A 26,406-nucleotide genomic window follows, 5' to 3' on the forward strand; every position below is an offset into this window, starting at 1 on the left:
CTCAGTTATTTAAATTAGATGCTGCATTGATAATATGCAACTGATCATGGCTGGTCAGACTAAAAAGCGAGTCCACGGGTACCCCAATGTAATGTAAGAGACATTACATTGAAATAAAATATGCAAAAAATATTATGTTGAAAACTTTTTAATTGTTCAGAGATTATTTTAAATTTTGTTGGGACCAACATTTTATCTACAGCATGCAATTAAATTATTTGGCTATGTTAAAATAATTTTAGAGTAATTATTACTGTTGCGTTGATTTATTAAAAAAAAAAAAAAAAAAAAAAAAAAACTTGCCTACAATATACAACACGGAAAATTTGACCACACACACACATACACACACATACACACACACACACACACACGCTATCCAGCCAGAGAGAGAGAGAGAGAGGCCCAGGGAGCCTTACAGTACGATGGGCAGCAGTTGCCCTCGCGCGCGTCCCCAGAGCTCGGATGAACCACTGCCACCTCGGCTAGGTTTGGAGCTCTGCCCCGGGACCCATATGTTCTGCAAACTGTCCAGGGTGCTATTAGCGGCGGGCAGTGCGCGCACAAGAGAGCACAAGGCACAGCGGAGAGTCCAACAGCACACAAGGAGTCTGTATTGTTCGGCACCATTCAAACAGAAAAAAGTAACAAATATTTATTTTATAAGCTAGCCATTAGCCAATTAACTGCATTCAGTAGGCCCTACAAACTGAAAGTTTGATATATATGGTCAAATTCCTCGATTGAATCAAAATTGGCACATGGTCAATAAACCTTATTTATTTTTAAAAAAGGTTTTTGTATCAGAAAACAAATTTTGATGAATAAATAAATATGTAACATTTTAAGTGAAGAGTAGGCTAAAAATATAGCCTCATAGTAAATTTTTATAAATATTTTAGCCCAATTTACTACCATGAAAGCATATTTTACTATATTTTTTAAATAAATATAATAAAATATGCTTTCATGGTAGTAAATTGGGCTAAAGAAAGTTTTATATCTTATTTATAACATTTACTGAATTGCAAAATGTCCAAAGTAAATTCAGAATACGATAATGGACCATGCACAATTGCACCGGTTTTAGTTCATAAAATACGTCTTTAGGCTTTAGTACATTTTAGAAAACATTCTATATTTCTTTATATTCATGCATTCTTACAACGATGTTTGAGACCATGGCCTACGACAATAACAGCCAATTTCATATTGAAAGCCTCCAGAACGCCGTCATCTTGACTGAACGTTTACATTATAATGGACTGAACTGCACGTATAGCCTTAATAATATGTGACAATAAGTTTGCCGTGTTCTTATTGTTTGTTTTAATGTTCTTATACTAGTCAAATGTGTAATTTTTAACCCCATGATATTTGAATATGTTAAAATTCCTCAGTGAAATATATGTTCACTGCAGAGAAAAGATGTGAATACAGACCGCCAGACAGCTGGCTGTGCTGAGGTTCTCGGGCTTGCATGCTTCAAGACTCCCGCAAAAAGGCCTTAACTTTTAGCAGTGATCTTTATTGTGACCTGGTCAGAATTTGAATTTTCTGTGAAGCTCATTTTTGCAGCATCATTAGCCTGACCAAAAAGTGACTTTCTGTCGCTGGCAATGAAGACCAAACGAATTGTTTCAGGAGCTCATAGAACAATTACTCTAGGTTTTTAGGGCACTGAATTGAGGATAAATGGCACGTGACAATAGCCTTTGTGAAACACTGCATTACAGCGTCCTGTCTTCTAACAACTTCTATATCATGTATCAGAAAAAAAGTTTGACACAGCGGCAGCGATATGAAGGGCGGTCGGGGGGCAAGTCAAATCCAGTAGAAAAGGGGAGGGCGCATCTATCAAAATATTCCCCCGTCCGGATCGAGATGCGCGGTTTCCAGAGGCTCAAGCTGGCAGCTCGGGGTGGCGAACGGTGCCAAGTTGCTTAATGTCTCTGCACCAGTAAATACGGGCTCTAGAGCAGCAACAGCGCTGCCAGCTGTACCGCGTGCCAGCTAGCCCAGCCAAAGTGGCGCGGCTGGGAGGAGCCTGTATTTCTTTCCTAATTCAGCGGCATCTGTTCATTATCCTCCAGATTTAAAGTAAAGCTCGTGTGCGCCCTCTAAAAGCCTCTCGTGCCAGGGGAACGCACATAAGTTCAATAAATGAATGATAGTATTTGGGCGAACTGTCTAGTGTGACCAGGCAAACCATACAGTTCAGAACATCCTTTTACAAGGGAGTATTCCATTGATGTTTTATCAGTGTTTAGGCAAACCTGTTAAGTTACGACAGAACTGTATGAAAGTGCAGCAATATTGAAGGTAATGTTATTTTCTATGCGCTGTTCAAAGCGACTGTGTTTACCAGACTCACGTCACACCCTTCTGCAAGGGAACGCATCTCGTTCCCCAAATTACCTCAGCCTGCACACGAATCGGAAAGAGGGCTGGAGTTTCAGGTTACATTAGATACAGATTACCTTTACTGTAATTAAATCTATCTTTAACATAGTCTGTTTTATGGGGCACGGGGTTTTGAGTTTCAGCACCGTGGACAGTTCTACAATCAAGGCAAAACTATATCTGATTTACAGGGGTCTAAACTTCATGTGTCGGTGGTATCTGAACCTTAAAGATGATTCTCAAAACTGACAGTTGGTGAAGGCGATTAACGTTCGCATTTCAATTAATCAATATATCAATCAATCACGTTTTCATTCATAACAAATGGAATTACACAGCACTTCACGCAGCATGTGGCATAGAAGCAATTGAAATGTTCCACACATTCTCTGTGAACTGGAATGACAAACGATCAGGCACCTCGTGGAAAAAGTCAGATACAGGCTATTGTCTATCCATAAATTGAATGAAACATCAAGTATTCTAGAAAGTATTTGATTGGAAACTAACCATTCTTGCTAGCAAAACCATTTATATTATCTTGTGAATATCACAGATATCACAATATCATAATTCGTAACGCCTAGCCTATATATGTAGTCAAAATTAGATTTAAGATTGTGATGTGTTCGCGAACAGAGGAGAGGCAGAAGTTATATATTCCAGTTTGCGTTTCTGAATTAAATAAAGGAAGTGCAACATTCGCTCGAAAGAGGTTGTTACATATATCACTGGGTTAAAACCGTAAAGTAGGCTACGGCGTTTCAGCCTTGCTAGCCTACCTCAGAATGCAGCAACTACAATAGTTCGAAGAGAGGCTTCAGTTATTTGAACTTGAATGTAGCAGTAACCAATTTTATGGCCTACTGGTATCAGTATCCAAGGTATCCAATAGAAAAACTGGCAAGGGCAAAGCTGGAAATTATAAGAATACCCGAGCCGCATCCTACTTTCAGAATTTCCGAATAATTCCACTGACGTCGTGACTGATCTGTAGAAAGGAGACTGCTTTTTTATTTTAAGATGTCTGAAGAACATCATAAAACAGTCCATTATGCATACATTCCATAATAAAATAGGCTAATATAGGTCTACATTTGACATTGATTTCTACATTCCTTTCCTGACATCCTTCTTTCTCTATCCGCCTGCTGATCAGTGAAATTACGGAACTAAGATATAAAAGATGATAAACATTCTTTTTCGTCTTCTTAGTTCGTTGAGATATCGTTTATTCTGAGGCCAACAGGTGATGCGAAACATTTAAAGCTCTTTCTAGCCGACGCGAATTACAGTTACAGCACATATGTCTAATTTGTTTCGGAAGAGTTAAAATAACAGTTACATGTTTTTAATAGGCTATAACTTTTCCGTATCTTAATTCATTGGCAGTAGTTTTCATTCCCTTGCCTTGCCTTCATGCTCCACAACTGTTCCAAATGAACAACAACGCTTTCCATAGAAAGCCAACTTCACTTCTCCCTGCAAGAGACCACACTCCTTTCTCGTGTTTGAAGGGAAAAAAGTGATAACCGCAAATTGGTGAATGAATCTCAGTGTTTAAATTAGCGTACCGCGCCCACACCATTCTCACTTAAGGAGTTGAAAAAACAAAAGAGAATAGCAAAGTTAAACATTTGTATGAGGTAACAGTTAGGATGTGTGATTGATAACATTATCACAAATAAGTATTTTACCAGTTGGCTGGTGTTAAATGCAAATCAAACAATTTGCAATTAGCCGAGGTATAAGATTAATTGACTACACTCTGGAATTGAAGAGAGCAGTGGAATAAAGGTTTGGCAGACTTTGCACAAGCTGGAACTTGTGACTAATTTCTTGGTTCATAATTTCATTGTGATGTCAAATTAACGAGTTTCACTTCCGTTTATGAAGTTATTTACCAAAGTGCGCGCATTAAAATACAAAAAGTATTCAGTTACTTCAGCTACAAAAATATTGCCATTACATAGATTCATTTAGTAGATATATCCAGGCTACAAATCTAGTCGCTGTTAATACCAGACTACGACTGTTACCACTAATTCTACTACAAAAAACAACAACAATAAATAAATAATACAATTTAACCTTGTAATTGTTAGGTATAGAATAAAAGTTTGCCACGGTTGAAATGATATGCGTGTCATTTTTATTGATCGATCGTATACGATGTATGAAGTTTCTCGATTCTGCTTATGATTTACTGATCCACTGTAAATTCAAATTCCGATATCGGGGTTAAATACACTGATTTATGATAGAAAATATTGGGGTCGATAAACGAGACCGCGTGTAGTGAAGCTTATGGCTACTCTAAAGAATAAGATCTACGTACTGCATAGCCTATATATAAAATGCATTTTTTAATTCGACAGTCACATGTCACAAGCCTGAGTCTGCGACAGCTGTTATTGATTTAGTTTACCCGATAATAAAAGCGTCATGCCGATAATTCCTCAGATTAATTTCCATAATTTCGGCCATACTTATTATTTAATTTAGTTTTTACAATATGTGTATATATAACGAAATCCTATAACGCTGTGCTAGAATAGCATGGACTATAATCTGATAGAGAATACTAAATCGTCTCTGACAATTAATTATATTGGCCCGGCTTCTGCATCAGCACTAACAGTTCTGAACCAGTCTTGTAGTACTTCACATAAATGCATACACAAGACGAAAATAATCCCACAAACACATACACGCGCGCGACAGAGTCAAACAGAAAAAAATCCAAACACTAAATGCCCCACCAGGTCACGGCTGTTTGAAGATTGGATAAATATTTTAAAATTCGAATTTAAATATTAAAAGATGAGAGACATCTTTTAAAATGATCATCTGTGAAGTGGTAGGTCGGGCCGCATCACAGCTCCCGTGGGGGCTGGACCCACCTCAGGTCTCACGACTGGTTTTTATCGCAATCCTGCCGGTCATCACGACGCTTCTGTTATTGCTCATACGATTCATACACCAAACGCCTCTGCTGGTTACTAGGCATCAAAGTATAGCAACGAAGCACTGCATTCCCGTGTTATGAGAGTATCTACTCTGACGCCATAAAATTAAGGGGAAACACTGGGACTGGTACTGCTATTTAGACTGCAGGAAGGTATTGGGTCAGCACTAGTTACTGCCCCAGTGACCTAGTTCACCTTCCTTAACCACAAATCTATTAACCACAAGTTGAAACATTTAAAAACGGGGGATAACAGAGGCATTTTAATTTCCTTCAATAGCATAAGTGACAGTTGGAATGACATACAAGGGAAGGGAGGATCTGTGTTCGTGAGTATCCAGGGGTGGCGGTTTTGCTGTGGAACCGCAACAGGGACTTGACCGCTGCCCTCCGACGGGCGCTGGTGCTGCCGACGGTCAGGGGGACGGTCCGTGCCGGGCGCGTGGCCTCCCCTCGCGAATGGCGGGAGGGAGAGGGAGAGAGGGAGACGAGGGGCTGTTTTCGGACTCCTTCCACAGCCGGCCCTGGCTTTCTCCTTCAGAATCCTCCACCCCCCCCTCCGCCCCATCCCAGGCCCCGTGCCAGACTGTACGCCGCGCCCGACGCCAAGCGAGGGGCAGAGCTGGCGCCGACTGGCAGTTCGCTCGAAATTCCGCAACATCTGTTCACCATCGCACAATGGCTCCGCGTGGCGACGGGAGACGAGGCAGCTAAGATGGAGGCCGCGGCCGACGCCGCTAGGCTACGCCGCCGGCAGGCGTGGTTCGGCTTACTCCATCTAAACGCAGCATGGTCGCAAGTAGTGTGACAGGTTCGCTGGGGCACCCTCGCTCCTCACTGTAGACTCTATGCCAGTGGTCTCCAACCCTGGTCCTGGAGAGCTGCAGGGTCTGCTGATTTCCATAGTGACTCTGCACTTCATGAATCAATTAGAGCAGTTGATTACACAGTTAACTCAACTCACCTGCTGTCTTGGGTCTCAACTGGGTGCTGATTTTAAGGTGAAAACAAAAACCAGCAGACCCTGTAGCTCTCCAGGACCAGGGTTGGAGACCACTGCTCTACGCACATTCTTCACTGCTGAACCAGAGCCCTCACTATAGGGTTGATCACCTTCACTAACACTGTGCATGTAGAATAGAGATAATCACACAGATCTGTGCTCTCAACCCAAATGCAACACCACTAACATCAGGGATAATCAGAATCGATACTTACACTCTGTACTGAAACACACCCTCACATTACAGATAATCAGAATCAATACATACACTCTGTACTGAAACACACCCTCACATAACAGATAATCAGAATAAATACTTACACTCTATTGAAACACACCCTGACATTAGAGATAATCAAATAAATACATTCTTTGTACTTTATTACATCCCTAACATCAGAGATAATCAGAATTATTTTTCAAATATTCACCTCAAAATTTTTCCAGTAGAACGGGAAAATATATGCTCTGAATATTCTATAATAGTTGATTTTACAATGTATTTTCTGTTGTGTTGCCTGTGTAAACAATATTTGTGCATCTAAGTTACTGGGCTTTCAAATCACTCTTTCAAGATTGTACAATGAATATATAATTTCTGTGCATATATAATTTTCTACATACTGATATGTAGTATGTGTATAATATGTAGTAGGTAATGGTTATATAAGTGTATTTCCTGTACTATAGACCACAATGCTAAGATTCTATTCAGGGACATATTGCAAAAAACCTGCCGCGGAACTCATGAAGCATTTCATTATTTTTGCAGTTGGAAACTTACTGCCCCACTGGTTTGTCCTTCACACTACAGGATCAGGTCAGAATTGAAATGGCTGGTACAACCATTTTCTGTCATGCCCAACATTTTTGTTTTTGGAAGGCTGGAAAAAACATCAGAAGCATTTGTCAGAATATCTCTCGTTGGCTCTTGCTAGGAGTACCGTGGAGGGAGGAACGGTTATACAATGCTCCTCTGTCACTGAAATACATTGTTTTTTGTGCAAAATATACAGTCTTCATATATCAGCATAAATTTGGTCTGAGGGTACACTAATTCTGAACGGAACTGAGCTCGTGTCTGGTGTTATTTTAGTGCTTGCGAATAACAGTTCTCCGTCACAAAACTTTCCTGACTAAACAGTAGGGGTATTCGCTCGCTATTAGTAGCCTACCGCACTTCCAGCCTTGTGACAGGACCCTGTTATGAGGTTAAGTGCGCGCACGTGTGTGTGAGTGTGTGTGCGCGAGTGTGCGTGCGTGTGCAGGGGAGGCAATGGAAGCTGTTGCTGGTCTGCACAGATGGTGCGTTTGAATCGGGGGTGGGGGTGGGGGGGTGGGGGTTGAGATGATGCCGTGGTCACATGGGCAGCAGTAATTGGCCCCCATATTGACCAGTTTGCACTGCTACGGGGCAGGCCAACTCCCAGCTGGACCTGTCAGATGGCATCGTGTCCAGCTCACTGCCCACCCTCAACTCTTTCATCCTCTCTCCCTCTCCCACGTCTGCAACCCCTCCATTCTATCTCTCTCCATTCTCAATCGCTGTCACTCTCTCTCTCCCTTTGTTTCTCTATGTCTCTCTCTCTCCCTTCATGTGTTCTGCATGCTGCATAGAGAGTACTTTATATACACTACTTCTGTGAGGACAGCGATTTTGACTATAGAAACCTTTTAAATACAAGCCTATGACTTCCCACATACCCTGTATATACATTCATGTATTTTAGTCATTCTTCAGTTACTTTGAAAGTGACTGAAAGTCCCCTGTGCTGAACAACCATACTGATACCTGTTGCAACGCAGGCCATTCTTATAATACATTGATCCCAAATGCCATTCCATCCAGCGCTTATTGTACTTGGTATCATTATCTTGATGTTGTAGCTTGTCATGCCTCCTAGTTTGACTTGCATGGGTTAGGTCAGAATAATGTTGACTGTGTGAACTGGACTTAATGTGTTCATGGCTATGAGTGACTGTTACTTAATGAGTATTGTACCTTATCGGACCTGTGTTTCGTAGTTGTTCCAATGACCTTTGGCATGCACTTATTGTACGTCGCTTTGGATAAAAGCATTTGCTAAATTAATGTAATGTAATGTAAATGCAGAACCACTCCCATGTCCCGTTAGACTCCCATGACAGGAAAGACACCCTCCCAGAATCCGCATCACCCAGCACGTGCAGAAAAGACCGCTGTCCGTCACCAGACATCCCCTGCCCCCCCCCCCACCCCAAGAGCAAACTCATTACATTCATAACAGACACACCGTCCATTTCGCTGAATATCTGAAAATGGCCTTAGCACATCTCCCACTTCATTCCCATTCCACTGGTACTGGACAAAGCAGATGTCCCAGCGCAATTACATATGGCACAACATGCAGCAAAGGGCACATCATTGGTAATGTTATTACAGTACTTCTGTCTCATTGCTCTTATATGTTCTTTTAAAGGGAACAAGGAAAGGCGCACTCCATGTGCCTGACATTGATCTGGACTGAATGCATATTTAACACTGTCACACTTCTCTTTCTTTTACACTTTGTGCAAGCAGCTTGATCAACCATATAATGAATCAATTAATCAGTCAGTCAATCAATCAATCAATGAACCACCTAATCTATCCATCAATCTATCAATCAAGAATCAACCAACCGACCAAACAACCAACCCACCAACTTCCTGGAAATGGTATGAAGCCTTCAAGGTTCCTGAAGCTTAAGAAGCCACTGGATGGCTTCAGCAATGATAATGCAGGGGGAACTTCATCCCTTAGGAATCCGGGACAGTAACGTGGGATCACCCCAGAGCATGGGGGATGCAGAAAAGGGGACGAAGAATAAAATAAACGACAACATTACTTATTATTCATCCCGTGCTCTCATGTTGTCCTCCGTGAAGGTGTCATCCCCGTAAGGGGCAACTCTGACCAGTTCATATCGCTGACTAACTATCAGCACGAGGAAGTGAACGGGGACCTGTAATGACCATCTCTGACTCTTCATTTAGAATGTTGTGGTGAATCCGGTCTCTCCCTCTAATGTCTATCATTCTTAAGGAAGGCTAGAGTTCTCAAGACACCCATGGTCACTGTACCAATGCTGGCTTCACACATACGACTCTCAAAATATTGCAGCAAACTGATGGTAATTATAGCCCTGCTAGCATATTTATAGATTGATTTTGATAGTATCAAGAGTTAGCTTGGTTTCAATAGCCTTACGAATGATCAGGGACGGTTCAGGCCTGAAAAATGTGCGCAAGGCACTCGAATCACTCTGAACAGAATAAGGGAACCGCCTTAAAACTTCTGCTTTTCTCTGACTCTCCATATTTCTGTAGACCTTAATGTGGAATATAAAAGCAGGAAGTGGTCAACAGTAAATTCAAACCACAACCATACTAGGTCAAGAAAATGATTTGTTTCAACTCATGTATTCATGGGGAGTTATAAAATAAAATGGCAACAGACTGGAAGCAATAATTTGATTCAAATATACATTTATTACTGCACTGTTTGAATTTTGTAGCACACAACTATTTTTAAAATCAACAGAATATGGCTCTGCAGCAACATTACAGTTATCGCTCTGGAGTTAGCCTATTGCCTCATATCACTGTGTGTAAGTTTAAGGAGATGGAATTGAAATGATTGGATAACAAATATTATTATTTGTCAATTCAGGTAGCACAGTGCATGTTAGCTTAATTACGTATTAATTAAACAGCAGCCAGGAATGGGATACACAGTAAACTAATGTCAGTCAGGTTAGATAACTGGCTTCCAAGCTAGTCAACATTGCCCTATGAATTTGTTTTTGAGCAAGTTCAAATTCTTTTATGCTGAAATCATTGAAACTGACCATGCACCAAATTGTCACTATCCACGGTCTGTTTTGTTTCACATCATCGGTTCGTTATTTTGTCTAAATTTACTTTCTTACCGGAACAAAGCACATGCTTCATTGTCCATTTTTTTCTCGGTCAATGGAGATCGAGATCAGATGACAGGAAGTCCTGTTCTACAACGCAAGGAAGAAAACAGACAAAACGCCACGTTAAATTTTTTAGCACACTTTTGCAGACACTGGCCCTGTGTTCCTCTTATCCACAAAGCGCTTCGTCACTAACTCTGGGTAACGCGTTTAACCGAGCGTTACTTTCGCAGCACTGCAAGGTTGCTGCCAAACGCAACAGAAAAAGTAGTAAGGATTTCAAAAAGTTTCGGCTTGCATAAACACATCGCTCAAGGTCAAGGACAGCGTGAATCTTGGCGAGACCGAATATGCGGCTAAATCTACGGTGCGAATGTGCCTAAAGAAACCATGGAAATGCTTGGAGCGAAGAACACACGTGTAGAAAATTCCCTACGAGACACCTACCTCTGTACTTCAGAGGGCCCAGGCTGTTGTTGCGTTTCCTGAAGCTGGTCCCGTGTACAGGGAGGTTCAACCACTAGGGGCGCTGTGACAAAAAAGGCAGATTGAGCTTTTCCGTTGAAGTGTCCAAAAACGACGAGACCCTAACACAGCTTGAAATGTACTAATACCTGTATTTGATTATCAGTAGCAGTTCACCACTGTGGCAAAAAAAAAAAATCATGGTGCTGCTACAACATCACAGCAATGCGATAACGACACCGCGCACAGCCTAGTGCAGGCTTACTGGTGCCCAGAGGGAGGAGCGCAGGTGAGGGTAATGGATGGGGCTACCAGACGCGGTCAGGCTAAGGTCGACCCCCGGGAGACGTCCCTCGCCATTGGCTCTTTAAATCGCCATTCAGTCCCTGCGCTTGTTTGTGGAAAAACACAAACACCGCTGAATAACAAAACACTCATCAAGCCCTCCCCCCTGCAAATCTGGCATCTGAAAGGTCTTGAATTAATGATAAAGCCTCCAGACACAAGCCTCTCTGTTCTCGCTTTATCTGATCTGAGATCCAAAAACACCCTCATATATTATCCAATTAATAACACATGTGGAATTATAACTAAGGCGACTCCAGCGCGGCGAAAAACCAGCCGCACAGCAGAGCCTTGAACACGCGTGTAAAAACGCACATGTATGATCCACGGGCGCGGGGTACGTTATCAACAGGCCAAAGAGGGGAGATGGATTGCCTGTGTACGGCACATAGATGGGTCATGTGGTAGGACTGGGGGAAGTTTGTGTTTTATTTGCTTATGTTTAGGGGGGGGGGGGTGTTGGGCGTACAGGTCTACATGCAGAGTCCTGGTTACACTGCTCTCCCGGTCTTGGTGTCAAGAGCGAGGAGGTCTCTCTCTCTCTCTCCCTCTCTCTCTCTCACTCTCTCTCCCTCTCCCTCTCTCTCTCTTCCCCTCTCTCTCTCTTTCCCCTCTATCTTCCCGGCAGCGGTGAGAGTTCTCGGCCAGGAAACAGGGGGAGCTGGCACGGCTTCAGCGGGAAAACACCGGGAGAGAGCCGCGGCGACGCCCTCCCGCCGCGCGGGATCCGGGCTGGCCCCGCCGCGGAGAGCGCTAAATAAATGAAAGGGCGCGGGGCCGCAGTAACGAGGGGTCTAAATGCGGCGTGTTACGCACGGCCGCCCAGGGACCGGGGGGGAGAGAGCTGGCAGCGGCCGAAGCGCTCCTGTGCCAGGCGGAGGGGCGCCGAGGAGCGGGCGCGTGTGGGCGTGAGGGTACGCGTGTGTATGTGCGGCTGTGCTGTGTGTGTGTGTGTGTGGGTGTGGGGGTGTGTGGGTGTGTGTGTATGTGTGGTGGTGTGTGTGTGTGTGTGGTGTGTGTGTGTGTGTGTGTGTGGATGTGTGTGTGTGTGAGTGTGCATGTGTGTGTGTATGTGCATGTGTGTGTGTGTGTGTATGTGCGGTGTGTGCTGTGTGTGTGTGGAGTGGGTGTGTGTGTGAGGTGTGTGTGATGTGCAGTGTGTGTATGTGTGTGTGTGTGTGTGTGCTGTGTGTGCATGTGTTGTAGTGTGTGATGCATGTGTGTGTGTGCTGTGTGTGTGCTGTAGTGTGATGCATGTTGTGTGTGTTGTATGTGTGTGTGTGGTAGTATGTGGTGGTGTGGTGTTCAAGTTTGTAAGCTTGTGCGATTGTTCAAGTGCATCTGTCTGTTTGTATATGTTGGTATATGTTATATGCGTGTGCAGTGTACTCATGTGCATGTGTGTATGGGGATGGAGAATGGAGAGGGAGGGGGTGAGTGTGCGTTTAAATTCAGCGACATCTGTTCATTACAACTGGAGTGTGTTTATTTTTATACAGCCAGCCACAACCAGAGAGCCAAACTGGCACAACTGGTTAATGTACCAGTCCTCTCTCCACTCAACATCAAATGAAATATTTAAAGCGGGAGAAAGACAGAACAAAAGACGGGGATTAAGAGAAAGAAAGAGAAAAAAGGCACAAATTGTGGGGGAGAACGGAAGGGATTAATAAATGAACTAATGCATGAATCAAACAGAAAAAAAATGTTTGCAAGCTTGATAATGATATCTGGATTGGGAATTGCGGGGAACTGTATTTGCAAACACACACACACACACACAAACACACACATAAATGCATACACACACGCACACCCGCACATAAATGCATACACACATGCATCCGTACTGAGTAGAATGCAGAAAAAATATTGGTATTGAATATAAATGAGAAAAATTTTTGGTTAGGCATACCTGCAAGATCAGGTATTGTTCGCTATTCGGTATACTTGGGGAATCTCTTTATTTGAACCTTTTGCCACCTGGTGACCAAATTATGGGCATAACTTTGAGCGGGCGAGTGAGTGAGTGAGTGAATGAATGAATGAATGAATGACAGTGCCAAACTGACTGGGTGCTTGAGTGATTAAGTAAGTGAGGAACATCACCATTTGAAGGGCTGCTTAATCACAGCTAAAAAAAAAAAGAAAAGAAAAATCCTGGCACAGCAAAAGCAGGCTTAGCGCACATATATAAAAAAATGTCTATTTCATCGAGTTAAGAGCCCGGTGTTTTAACCACCTCAGCGTTTTTTTTCCTTTGATCGACAGCCAATGGCATTCAATTACCCAACACTGTGATGGATGCAGCCTCCGCCCTCTCTGGCCCCCGTGGGTCGGCATGAGTGACACAACAAAGTGGGTCTCCCGCTCAGGGCACTCTCAGTGAGTGGCCCGCCTTCCCAGAAAGTTCTGAGCGCGTTCCTGTAAATTCCAGATCATTTCGCAGTGCGGCTGTTAGGCAGCTGAACAGTTAAGACAGGAACCCGATCAGAACCCCGGACACACGCGGCTGCAATCGGTTCCGGTTTCGGGAATATCACGGAGCGACGTCCTGACGCCGCAGATCAGAGTCCTTCGCTTCAGTGTATAAAAATCTGGGCTTCTTAACTGTGCCCACGCAGGAAGCTGGAGTCTGGCCGGAGTGTAGCGTGCAGGAAGTGTTCTCGGGGGTCGACAAAGACAACCTGCTGTCCCTACGTCCGCCCACGCTTTCTGAGGGTCTGCACTCCGCACACGCCCACCATTGTGCCCCACCCCTCCCCGCTCTCCAGTCCCCCCTCCCCTGGGACTCCCTGCTCCGGAATGTCACTCATGGGGAAGAATCTCGCTGCAGGCGCTCAATATGTCGACTGTGTCTGACTGCAGACCTAACAGGGCCGAGAGAGAGAGAGAGAGAGAAAAGAAAGAAAAATAAGGAGAGAGATAGAGATAGGGAGAGAGACAGAGAGAGAGAGAGAGAATGAGGGAGATCCATAAAAGGATGCCACTACCATACAGTTAAACTAATTTAAGTAATTTGATCAGAATTTAATAGTTTGAATTGATTTCATCAGTGATAATTAGAAAGCTTTGGATTTGATTGCCAAATTATTCTGGCTTTTTTCATGAGAAACCGAGAGGCATGGCTGAAGATGCATAAATTGCAGTTCACTTTATTTTAGTATCTCTACCATTCTGTTTCTATTACAGAGTTCCTGTTTTGCATTGCTCTGGTACACACTAGTGCGCTCCGAGCCAGCTGCACTTATAAAACTCCGCTGGTCAGAGCAGCATCCTGGGCTCTTGTTACGCTCCTATAAATTCCGTTCAGTCAATATAAACATCTCTAATATTGTAAGAGCAGCTGCGAAACACGGGTCTGCTTGTCTTCATAAAATTCTTTGGCTCCAATAATTTATTGGAGCGTGTCGGCGTCCCATTTGTCAAACGTATCATTTTGGAATATGATTTACTGCAGGCCCTTAAACGCAACACGTTTCGCCCGAGGACAACATGGCGCGTTCTTGAGGGGCATCGCTGTTTATGTGTAATTAAGGAATTAGGCAAATGAAGACGTGCGTGCGGAGTGCTACGCTAAAGGGGAGCGGCGCTAACGTCGCGGTGGGACTCTTAGGTCTTTTCTAATACAGGGTGGCTGTAGTAAGCTCTGCTCTTCCTAATGTAACAAGCTCTCACTGACCCCCATTGTCCCTCCCCGCATTAATGAGACGGCGGTGAAGGCAGGACCCGGTTGTCCGCGCGCGCTCGTCCGCGGCCGAGGCCTAGCGCGCGCGTGCTAGCGGAGGCCGTATCCTCCAGCGGGTCTCTGCCTGTGGCAGGTGCGCTCTCAGATGCGCGCTAATACCCGAGCGCCCCACAGACGCTGCTCTTTCAGACAAGCCGAGGAGAAGAGCAAACACCGCTGAGTGGATCCCGCCATGGGGTCGCCTCGCCGGGAGGAGAGGGAGAGTTTGCACAGGAGTCCCGGGCCTCGCTCGCCCCGCGCGCGAAGCTTAAGGGATTACAACCCGAGAGCGCGCGGTAAATACAGTTAATTCTGGCCCAGATTAGGCCTGCGCAGGGCCCTTCACTTCATACCACTGGCAGGCAGCAGCCCGCAGCTCGGGGGGGAAGAGCCAAGAGCCTCTCTACCTGTCTCAGACGGCAGCCATTTTGATTCGGGTGTGAACGGTTTGTCAGCATAGACCGGTAAAAGTATAGTCATCTGGACTCTACACGGTTATCACCTTTAAAATATGTGAAGGAGACATAAAATAATAAAATATATGAATGGATAGATATAAGGAAAACCCTCAATTGAAAAATAGGTCAATGTATATACAGTATATATACATATTAGCTTAAAATGTATGTTAAAATCAAACCAGACAAACCCAGGATAGAGAGAAAATGTCTGCTTCAGAGTGTCATGTTTGTTGGTCGTTAGCTATCCATGTTCAGTTTGCTGGTCCTCATCACTGCAGATAAATAAATTAGTGCATACATATTCTACCACGATAAATTAATAAGCTGAATCGTGTGAATAAATCTCTGTCAAGTTTAGATTTTGGTTGGAATTCAAATATATATATATATATATATATATATATATATATATAACTGTGTTCTGGGCATTGCCATGGCAACACAGATTCTGCATTTTTCCCAAGTGTCTTAGCAACCACAGACACACACTCACACACAGTGAGTGATGCACGCACAAACAAAAACACACACAGACACGATGCCTGACCAATGGCCAGCAAGATCATGACAGCTGATTCCAAGTAGCCAATACTAAATTTGATGAACCCAATGCACGTACCCTCTAAAATGCTGTTTCATTCCACTGTGGTAGAATACTTAATTATATAATATTTCCATCCTTTTCATTTTGACTTCAGCTATAAAACATTTCCCAGGCAGAGTTTGTTCAGAGAGGATGTTCACTGATTGGGTGCTAAGAATATGAATGACTATCATAAGATCAGACTCGATGGCACTGGACGCAGTTCTTACATACAGTCGATTGTTATCTGCCCGCCGTCCTTTCCCGGCACTATTGAGCTGTCTTGCAGGGCATTCTGCAGCCAAAACACAAAGACTTTACACTATGGCTAATGTAGCAGCCAGTCACTGCGCTAATTCTCTCACCGCATTCTCTATAAGGTGGTCTCTCACCACAACACTCAAGTGTGTCACAGTCTCCGAAAATATTGTGGGATTCGCCTATTCAGAGTTGTTTATTTTAATCAAGTGCCACTTCAAGTGGTGTTTTTAATTTCAAAGTGATTTGAAATTTTAATTTTGTTATTTGAATCTGTTCATATTTAGATTATTTGAAAATCTTTTTTTTCTCCTTCTTCTTCTTCTTCTTCATTTTGGGTGCTGTGTTCCATTATTGTATTCAAATTTAATCTCTGTTTCTTGCTAAATCTGTATTATGTATATTATATACTGTATTATGAATATTAGAATGAAATGTGAATCAAAATAAATCACAGCCATAGTATAACATAAATACATGAACATACTGGCCAAAATTCAATTTTTACAATTTGTCATCAAATGAACACAGTTAAACCTTCTCATTTAAGTTTGTTTCTTTACTTTCTTTTATTTTATATTTGTATTGTTAACACCAAGACTGATATGTTTGTGTCTAGCATCAGTTTAAAATAGCAGAGCTGAGGAATAATTAAGGAACAGGGTATGTAACCAGATGGTTGCAGGTTTGATTCCCAGATTCTGCAGTGGTACGTATTGCCAGTGTGCAGTATTGCACTAGTGGTTGGACAAATGCACAAATGAAAAATGTAAGATGCATTGGCTCTTGGCAATGCCAACTTTACATAAAAAAATATTGCCTCAGGCACTGAAGAAAAATGAAAAGATTTAGAGTAAATGTAAAAGTGTAAACATCTAAGAATACTGGAAACAATAAGAAAAAAAATTTCTTTGGATGAATCAAACACAAACATACAAGACATGTGTCTATGGAATGTTTAGTATGGGCTTGCTGAACACTAAGACAGAACAGATACCGCATTGCAGGGGCTTAGTTGTGTATGTGAGATATACAGCACATTAACAGGTGCATTACCTGGTGTGTTGAGGCTTTCATAAATCAAACATCAATGAAATACTGACATATGTGAGGCCTTTCATTTTGCTCATTCATATCACAAGATGGTTATGTGTTATGTGGCATACTGCCATATAGAGTTCACTGTGCTATCGCTAAATACTAATCATTAAAGGAACGAGAAAGCATTTAATCTTTTGTAGGAACTGCTATTGATATCATTAGCATTGTACAGTGGTTCTGAGTGTGTTAATGGAATCATGTTCTGCGCTTCGCAAAAAAGTGGTGGTTGCTCTTCATATTCCTGAACAACAAAAACAGCGACAAACAATTCCACCTTCTATGAAAAAGCCACTTACCGAACGCAACACTGTGCCTCGTTTTTTACGTGCAGTTAGGTTCGGTTTTGCCATGGCGTTTTGCTTATTGGGGAGCGGAGACGATGTGCGGTTGGAAAGAGAGAAGGGGGGAAGCTTCAGAAGTCTGGGTTTCCAGTCGGCAGAGGAAGACAATGAGAAGCTGGCACCGTCGGAGCGCTGTGCCAGGGGGACTGGAGTGCCACATGGTGCCCCTGCGCGGGGCCAGCCGGGGGGAGGTGAGCGTGTGTGTGTGTGTGTGTGTGTGTGAGTGTGTGTGAGAGAGAGAGAGAGTGTGTGTGTGTGTGTGAGAGAGAGAATGTGTGTGTGTGTGTGTGTGAGAGAGAGAGAGTGTGTGTGAGTGTGTGTATGTGTGTGAGAGAGAGAGAATGTGTGTGTGTGTGTGTGTTGAGAGAGAGAGATGTGTGTGTGTGTGTGTGAGTGTGTGTGAGAGAGAGAGAGAGTGTGTGTGTGTGTGTGTGTGTGTGAGAGAGAGAGAGAGTGTGTGTGAGAGAGAGTGTGTGTGCGTGAGTGTGTGTATGTGTGTGTGAGAGAGAGCGTGTGTGTGCATGTGTGAGAGAGAGAATGTGTGTGTGTGTGAGAGCGAGAGTATGTGTGTTTGTGCATGCATGCGAGAGTCTGTGTGTGCATGTGTTTGTGCATGCATGCGTGTGTCTGTGCGTGTGTGTGCGTGCATATGTGTGTGTGTGTGTGTGTGTGTGTGTGTGTATTGGGTTGGAGGGGGGTTTGAAAGATGGGGAGGGGGAGAGGAGCCGAGTTTGCATCTTAAATTCCACAACATCTGTTCAGCAGCACGTCACAGTGGAAGCCGGTTGTTGCAGGCACTTTAATTAGGGAGAGATTGAGACTAATTTTCAACAATAACTCAGGTACTCCAATGGCCCCTTCTCTAAAACCGCGGTGCACAGAGATAGCCCTCTCCAAAAACGGCCTTTAGACGAGAGAGGTGCGGCTGGGACGCCCTTCGCCTCGAACGTGGACTCCCCCCTGAGCCCCCGCCCGTGCCAGGATGGGCTCCAGAGATCGCCCGAATCTGCCTCCGAATTACCGCGTCTTCCGGAAGGTTCTGACCGCCCTGTGTGGCGCGGGTTTTCGCGCGCGCGCGCTCGCCGGTCGATCGGTCACGCGGAGCGCGTCTGTGTGGAGGGGCGCGTGCGCGCGAGCCGCTGGCAGGGACCCGCCGATGAAATATTTAGATGCGCCGGGGTCTTCTGCTCTCGCAAAGCAGCTGCCAGGGACCGCGCGTGGCTCTTCCAGGTTCCCGGCACGTCTCTTTCCCTTTGTCTTCCGCAGCGTCGGCGGGACCCTCGGCTCGCCGGCGGCGCGCTTCCGAACGGCGCGCTGCCTCGGCGCGCCCCCCCGCGCGATTCGCATCGAGCGTGGCCTGACGAGGAGCGGCAGGTTTCGGTTCTTTGCACACGGGCACTGAGGATGAGCGCTGTCTCGAACCCCTCCCACCCTGGGCCTCCCAGACCACAACTGGCCTTCAGAACACTTAAGCTTAACTTTGAGCTGAGAAGAAGCTAGCCATCATTCGTCAGTCACACGGAGCTGCAAGTGTCAGGTGTTAGTGTCACTTATGGCCACGGAAGACCAATATTGTCTTACTCTTGACTCAAACTAACCTGCAAACGATTTCACTTTAACACGCACACTCCCTGCTGAACACCATTGAAGAGCATGCAGTATAGTTCTGAGAAAATTACTCAGTTTCTTGCGACCATATATAAAAACATTTATACATCTGGCCGAAGCATTGAATTACATTAATCTTTCTGGGGAGAAATTTAGCACGAGAGAAAATATTTGATTTTGATATTCGCACCATGCACCAAGCTGATGGCCCTTACTACTATTGGTACACCTTTCTTGGGTTAAATGTAAGTATTTTAAAGGAGCAGACAGTCCACAAAATACAAAATGTCCGCACACCTTGCGAATGTGAGATTGAAGCTCGCCTGAGATCAAACACCCCGGCGCCGCATCCTCACAGACTGTGTGGGAGGAGACGGGCGATGCCCCACCGAGCAAATGAGGTGCGCGCGCGAATATCGGCGCGCGTCCTTCATGCCGGGGACCAAGGGCTCCGCAGGACGGGGGACATCTGTCACCCCGCCCGTCTTTCGGGCGGAGGGAGAAGGGGATCAGACGCCGCTGGACGCTCCTGCAGCGCCGGGCGCTCCCGATCAGAGAACGTTCCGGTAGAAAATTCGATAACGGGGGGGGGGGGTTCTAAAAGGGCTTTGTCGCACTCGGCGGCGGGAAAGCGGAGCCGGGGGGGGGGGTTGGGGGACTCGAATCAAATGCGAGGACATCTGGGATATTTAGAAAATGTGTTTTCGTGACATGTGAATATGGTGGTGACAAATTCCTTAATTCGCTGTTAATTTCCGTAAAAGCATTGCTCTTCTGGCCATCTGTCCAAATTGGTCTATCTTTTCTGATACTGACCACAGCAACAAAAAAAAAAAAATGTTAAAAAAAAAAATAAAAAACGCTCTCTACGGTCGCTCTTCCAAGTGGAGCAGTTAGCTGTGGAATCCAGAAAACGGGCACGGCATTATGAGGTCAGTCAAGCTTCACCTCTCCCACAATGAGGGACTGGGGCATTAGTGCATTCTCTCCCTCTCTCTCTCTTTCTCTCTCTCTCTCTCTCTGTCCCCACTCTCTCCTGATGCCTGCTGGCACTTTGGGAGCAGGGCCCCCCCGTTCCCCCCCCCCCCCCGTTCCCCACGCACCCCCCAATCCCCCCCCCCCCTCCCGAACCTCCGCCCGAATGCCAGCCGACAGCCCTCACAGTGTGGCACGCCATCTGCTGCCGCCCTCCCCGACTCCGCCGCCTCTCCGCAGATAGCTACCCACAAGCCACCTCTCCCTCAGCTCCGCGCCGCACCAAACAGGAGGCTTTCGCGCGGATCACTTCACCCCCGATACCCCCGCCAGACATGGAGGGGTGGGGGGGGGGGGGGGGGGGGAAGGGGTGAGAGGAAGGGAGGGCAGGATAGAGGGAGAGTAAAAAAGGGAAACATAAGCACACAATGCGGTCACATACGGGCTCTCGCGCGCACAATAGCGAGAATCGCGCGGACATCCATTCAGATACACGTTCACACCAGGAAAGTCGCACTGCGCCTGTGTTCATCTCAGTGTTTACACCTGGCAACATGGCAGTTCGAATCGGCTTCTGATCGCGACTGAACGGGCGTACCGGCGTTGCCGTGCGGCGGGAGCTCCGAGCCGCAGTAAGCTGCGGTGTAATTTTAATTGACCATTAACCTTCAATCTACGCGCAGTAGAGAGCCGCCACTTCGCAAAACAGCGCGCAGGTCGGAATACCAGCGTACCGCAGCTGTCGGCCTCTCTTCCTCTCTTTCTTTCAATGACACACACGCGCGTGCACACGCGTGCAGGCTCACACACACACACACGCACACAAACCCAAAATATGTGTGCGCGCGTGTGTGTCTGTGCAGCGCGCGTGCGTGCGTGCGTTCGTGCGCGCGCGCGCGCGCGTTTGCGCGCGTGTGACTGGAAGGGGCACCGCAGCGGGGGTCAGATTAAATTGCCTCGCTCTGCGGGCAGACACCCCCGTCACAACTTCAATATCGCCATCCGCCTCGGAGCCAGCGCCCACTGCGCTTTCATTCCGTTTTCCTCTTACGCAGTCAATTTGTGTTTGTCTGTCACGGAGCCCCAGACAGCCCACACCTGCCCGCGGAGGGCGAGGCTGGAGCGAGCGTTCTGTAGCAAACACGCTCCGCTTCAGAGGAGCTGCTTCCATCCATCTTCGGCCTTTCATTCCGCAGCCAAACCAGACCTGAGTAAAAAAGCAAAAAAGCTAGTTTCAAGTGCTTCGATTGCTTTAAAATACTCTTGCATTAAAGCATAAAATACAATACTTGCAAACACAATTTATTTGAATATTCAAAATGATTTGGAAACATTTTGAATATAAAAAATGATTTTAATATTAATTTAAATTTGAAAGTTGTTTTTAATTAAATATATCTTAAGTCATTGATCAATATAAACTGTTAACTGTATAATTTCTTTGATTTGTTTGAAAATACTCATGTACTCAGTACCTTTTTGCAAAAATACAGGCAATGACATATCATTGGCCATAATTCATGTTCAAATTCATATGCACTCATGGTAGTATACAATGCAGATAAAAAGTATTTCCTGATTTTCTCTATTATTATATATTTGTCACACTGAATGGTTTCAGATCTTTAGACAAAATGTAATATTACACACAGGGAACATGAGTAAACACAAAACACATTTTTAAATGATTATTTCATGTATTTAATGGGGGTGGCATGATGGTGCAGAGGGTAGCACTGTCACCACACAGCAAGAAGGTCCTGGGTTCAGATCCCAGCCTGGGCCTGTGTGGAGTTTGCATGATCTCCCCGTGTCCACATGGGTTTCCTCCAGGTACTCTGGTTCCCTCCCAAAGTGCAAAGACATGCAGTTAGGCTAATTGGGATGCCGGGGCCCCCCACGACCCGGACGAGGATGAGTGGGCATAGATAATGGATGGATGGATGGATGTATTTAATGAAAAAAGTTATTAAACACCCACCGCACCTATGTAAAAAAGTTACTTCCCCTTTCAACTTAATAACTCATGCACCACCTTTAGCAACAATAACTGCAACCAAACGCTTCCTGTAATCTTTGACATCACTGTGGAGGAATTTTAGCCTGCTCTTCTTTGTAGAACTGCTTTAATTCAGATACATTGGTAGGTTTCAAGCATGAACTGTTTGTTTCAGGTTCTCCCGCTTTTGGGTTCAAGTCAGGACTTTGAGTAGGTCACTCCAAAACTTTTATGTTTCTTTTCAGCCATTCAGATATGGACTTGCTTCTGTGTTTTGGATCATTGTCTTGCTGTATAACCAAATTGCTCTTCAGACAGACAGATGACCAGACATTTGCCTTAAGAATTTTCAGGTACAGAGCAGAATTCATGGTTCCTTCAATGATGGCAAGTCGCCCAGGTCCTGAGGCAGCAAAGAATCCCCATGCCGTCACACTACCATCACCATGTTCGACTCTTGGTATGATGTTCTTACTGTGAAATTCTGCATTTGGTTTACGCCAGGCATAATTGGGACCTGTGTCATCCAAAAAAGTTCCACTTTTGACTCATTTGACCATAGAATATTATCCCAAAAGGCTTGGGGATCATCATACACTTTTGCCATTTGCAGCCCAGCTCATCCTTCCTGGATGAGCTGTGCTACACCATTGAGGAAAGTCTGGCAGGCTGTTCACTCCTGGGACGATTTACCACTGTTCAGTGTCCTCCTTCGATCGTGATATAGTGTGTTTGCAGAAACTTTGTGGTGATTACTTCTTTCTGATGATATGGTGTAGTATGAGTGAGGTGTATATTCAACAGGGCTGGCTGCAATCAAACCTGGCTGTGTTCAATAAGCTGAATGTAATTATCAATTAAATTAGGTTAATTGGTTGATTGAGTAACTAAGAGTCAACTACTTTTTCACATTGGTATTATGAGTGTTTGATAACTTTTCTCATTAAATAAATGAAATAATAATTTTTAAATAATTGTTTTGTGTTTACTCAGTTTCCCTTTGTCTAATATTTCATTTCAAGATCTAAAACCACTCAATGTGACAAATATTAAATAATAATAAGAAAATCAGGAAGGGGGCAAATACTTTTTCATAGCACTGCACACAATTTACCTTCATCTACATTTGAATCATTCAACAGGGCAAGAAGCAGTGAATGTGAATGTTGCACTTCAGATTTGATACTAAATACATAAACATTTATCCAATTCATATCTTACAATATGTTTACAGAATTAAACTATTTAAAGGTAAAATGTTCATTCATAAACATATGTAATCTAACAATATGATTAATTTATCGATAAACTTGTATGCAATCCTTTCTTCATACTCACTGACCAACAGTCTTGAGCATTGTGTTTGGTTAAGATAATTCAAATGTATTAAAAAATTGTATTTGAAATGTATGTTCAATATTTTTTTAATATAAGCTATTTTAAAGGTTTCCAACACAAATTGTTTGGGGCAATGCATCTGACAATTTTGTTATGTACTAATGCATTTGACCCAGGTCTAGGCCATTGTAAAAAACATGTGGAATTTGACAGTTAAATAAAACTTCCACCAAAAATGGAAATTTTACTTAAAATATAAGCCATTTATTTAATAACAAAAGAATGTAAAATAAAGGGCAAAATTTACTAAAATTGCACACCACATGCAATATGTAGCACATCTCAAAATATGCAGTTAATTAAATGGCATGGACCTTAGTATCTATGGATCTTTGAATTTAACGCCCACACTGTATTAATCCGCGACCATCGTGGATGCTGGTGCTGCAAGTGTCGCAAAAAATATCTCCGCCATCACAGTAGTTCATTTAACGTCTGCAAATCCCTGTTGAGATTTGAGTCCTCTTTATATCTATGTTTTTTTGCATGTCAGCACACCTGTTCTCTGAAATGCGTGGAAGCAGCCGCAGCTTGCGTCTATGGTGGCCCAGTGGCTAAGCAGAGTGGCCCCTGCACCAGGGGGACCGCACAGCTGCCATGCATGCGTATGGGTGTGTGAATAAATCCAGATAATCTGATTGTATCAAATTTTCAAAATTCTCCTAAATTGACTGTAGATGTTCAGAGATGTTAATTCTTATCATTTAAATATAAAACTTAACACATTTTAATTGTGTTATATAATGTTTTACTGTACACAATTACACAAAATTATATACTTTGAAACCAAAACAGTTGCTCATAGAAAAAATATTTTAACAAGCAATTTGTATATATTTTTTTCAATAAAATGTGTTGTAATTATTCACACCCGTTTTCAGCATTGTCCCGCATTGCTCATTTATTTTACCCTGACAGGAAAGGCATCTGCACCAGCCCCACCCAAATCTGTCCCACCTCCTCTGGAGGACCACAGAACTGCCGTTTTGTTGGATTTCATCTGAAAGCTGCAAACCTCCACTCAGACTATCAGTGCTAAGCACTCACTGCTGAGATCTGCAGCAGCTCACACACAGAGAGCCCTGCACAGTTTCATCTCCCTCTCTTATGCCTGTCAGAGCAGAAATGTGGGATTCCAGATTCATGTGAGGCCTTCACATCGGACGATTTCTCAGTACAGCGTTGAAACATTTAATTCGCTGCAGCAGCCATCTTAAGTATGAGGAGCAGTTTAGGGAACGATCAGAGGGTTGCAGGTTTGAATAAAAAAAACAAAGCCCTGCTGTTGTACCCTGGAGTGAAGTACTTAACCTAGATTACATTAGATATGAGGCTGTATAAAAGTAAGTGACAATGTCAGCTAGTCTGTTGGAGTGAAGTACCTATCCTGAATTACTATCTAGGAAATGTCAGGCTGTACAAAAATGACAATGCAACCTATTTTGTATAGGCTATATCAGGGGCTCTCAAACTCCTGGGGCACTCCTGTATATATTGGTTCCTGTTATAGCTTCTGAATCAATGAAGTTCAAAGAGGTTTTAAGTTCTTCCAGGGTTACTTTCAGCAGCCTGAGTCACTTTACCAATTAGTCCATCATTTTAAAGAGTACTTTAAAGGAATCACTTGCCACATTGTAGGGAAATAAAGCATTAGTCAGTCAGTCCAAGGACATGTGACTTCATTAATAGCAGGATTAGTCATTTCTGACATGCAAAATGAAGAATAGACATCAAGACAAAATGCTGAATTGAGAGCATTACAATTCAGTGGCTGCATTGCGGTGAGAAGTCATTTATTGGCTAAAGAATCCACACACCTCGCCAAGGCCTTGACTGACTGCCAATTCAAAGGAAACCACAAGAACCATCATACACATGGGTCCACAGGGACAGAGTGTGTGGACCTCTGGGCTTTATGACTTACATACAGCATTGCATTTAGCTACACACAAAAAATACACAGCACCTTCAAATGATTTACGCCCTTCATAAAGGTCAATAAAGATAAATACAACTACTGAGTGATTATAAGATGAGAGACACATTTAACTGAGAATCAACGGAAGCGACCAGAATATCTTCAAATTATAAAAACACTTCCCAGAAGCGACACATATTCACATCTTTGTTTTCAAGGTTTAGAATTATACGGAGATGTATAATATAGCGGGTTTTCAAAAAAATGTATTTATTAGATTAGTGTCACGACTTAAGAAGCATGTGTTAGGATAACCAGGTTGACATAACAGATCGCACACGCCACAGTACAGCGTAAATACTACAGATTCGACAAATTACCAGAAGCAATTTCTTTTTTTGCCGAAGAGGTAAAGAATCATACCTGTGTCAGGAGGAAGACCTGAGAAAATAAAGTAAGAAAAATCCAAAAACAAGTTTGCTTATGCTTCCCTCTAATGTTCATTTAGAAAGCTAACCTATCCAATTAGCTTCCGAAGAAGACGGCAAATCAGAGCCTCTGGCGTTTTGCGTTACCTGTTCCGATAAGCTAAATAACAAACCAAAAATCAACTTTCCACAGCCACAACAAAGAGGCAAGAAAACAAACAAACAAACAAAAAACTCCTAGAACATATCTGGAAATTCCTTGCAATCGCTGTTCTTGGTATTACTTTCGCATTTAATTTCTCCTGGTTCCGTCACCACAGGTGTGGTGCAGTTGAAATAAATCAGTCTCGCGGCTCTGAGAAAAACGGACAAGACGGCTGGGAGACATAATAAGGTAAAGGACATGACAATTGGTGAACTTATTGGGTGGGATGGGATCTTGATCAGTCATTCATAAAGAATCATTCAAGATCCCGTGAACCGG

General features: G+C 43.9%; 1 long non-coding RNA gene across 2 annotated transcripts; it reads right to left on the reverse strand.

Annotated features, from left to right (window-relative positions):
* Nucleotides 1-5,406: 5,406 nt before the first annotated feature.
* Nucleotides 5,407-10,890, reverse strand: LOC135247913 (uncharacterized). 2 transcript variants are annotated; one of them, XR_010328326.1, is made up of 5 exons: nt 10,763-10,890; nt 10,325-10,402; nt 7,159-7,258; nt 6,336-6,495; nt 5,407-6,244 (listed from the first exon to the last, which is right to left on the reverse strand). It is a non-coding gene; the product is annotated as an uncharacterized LOC135247913 (long non-coding RNA). The 2 variants fall into 2 exon arrangements; XR_010328325.1 differs by having other exon boundaries at nt 5,407-6,495.
* Between the last annotated feature and the right edge of the window lie 15,516 nt (nt 10,891-26,406).

Source organism: Anguilla rostrata, chromosome 2, assembly GCF_018555375.3.
Source record: "Anguilla rostrata isolate EN2019 chromosome 2, ASM1855537v3, whole genome shotgun sequence".
NCBI classification, from domain to species: domain Eukaryota; kingdom Metazoa; phylum Chordata; class Actinopteri; order Anguilliformes; family Anguillidae; genus Anguilla; species Anguilla rostrata.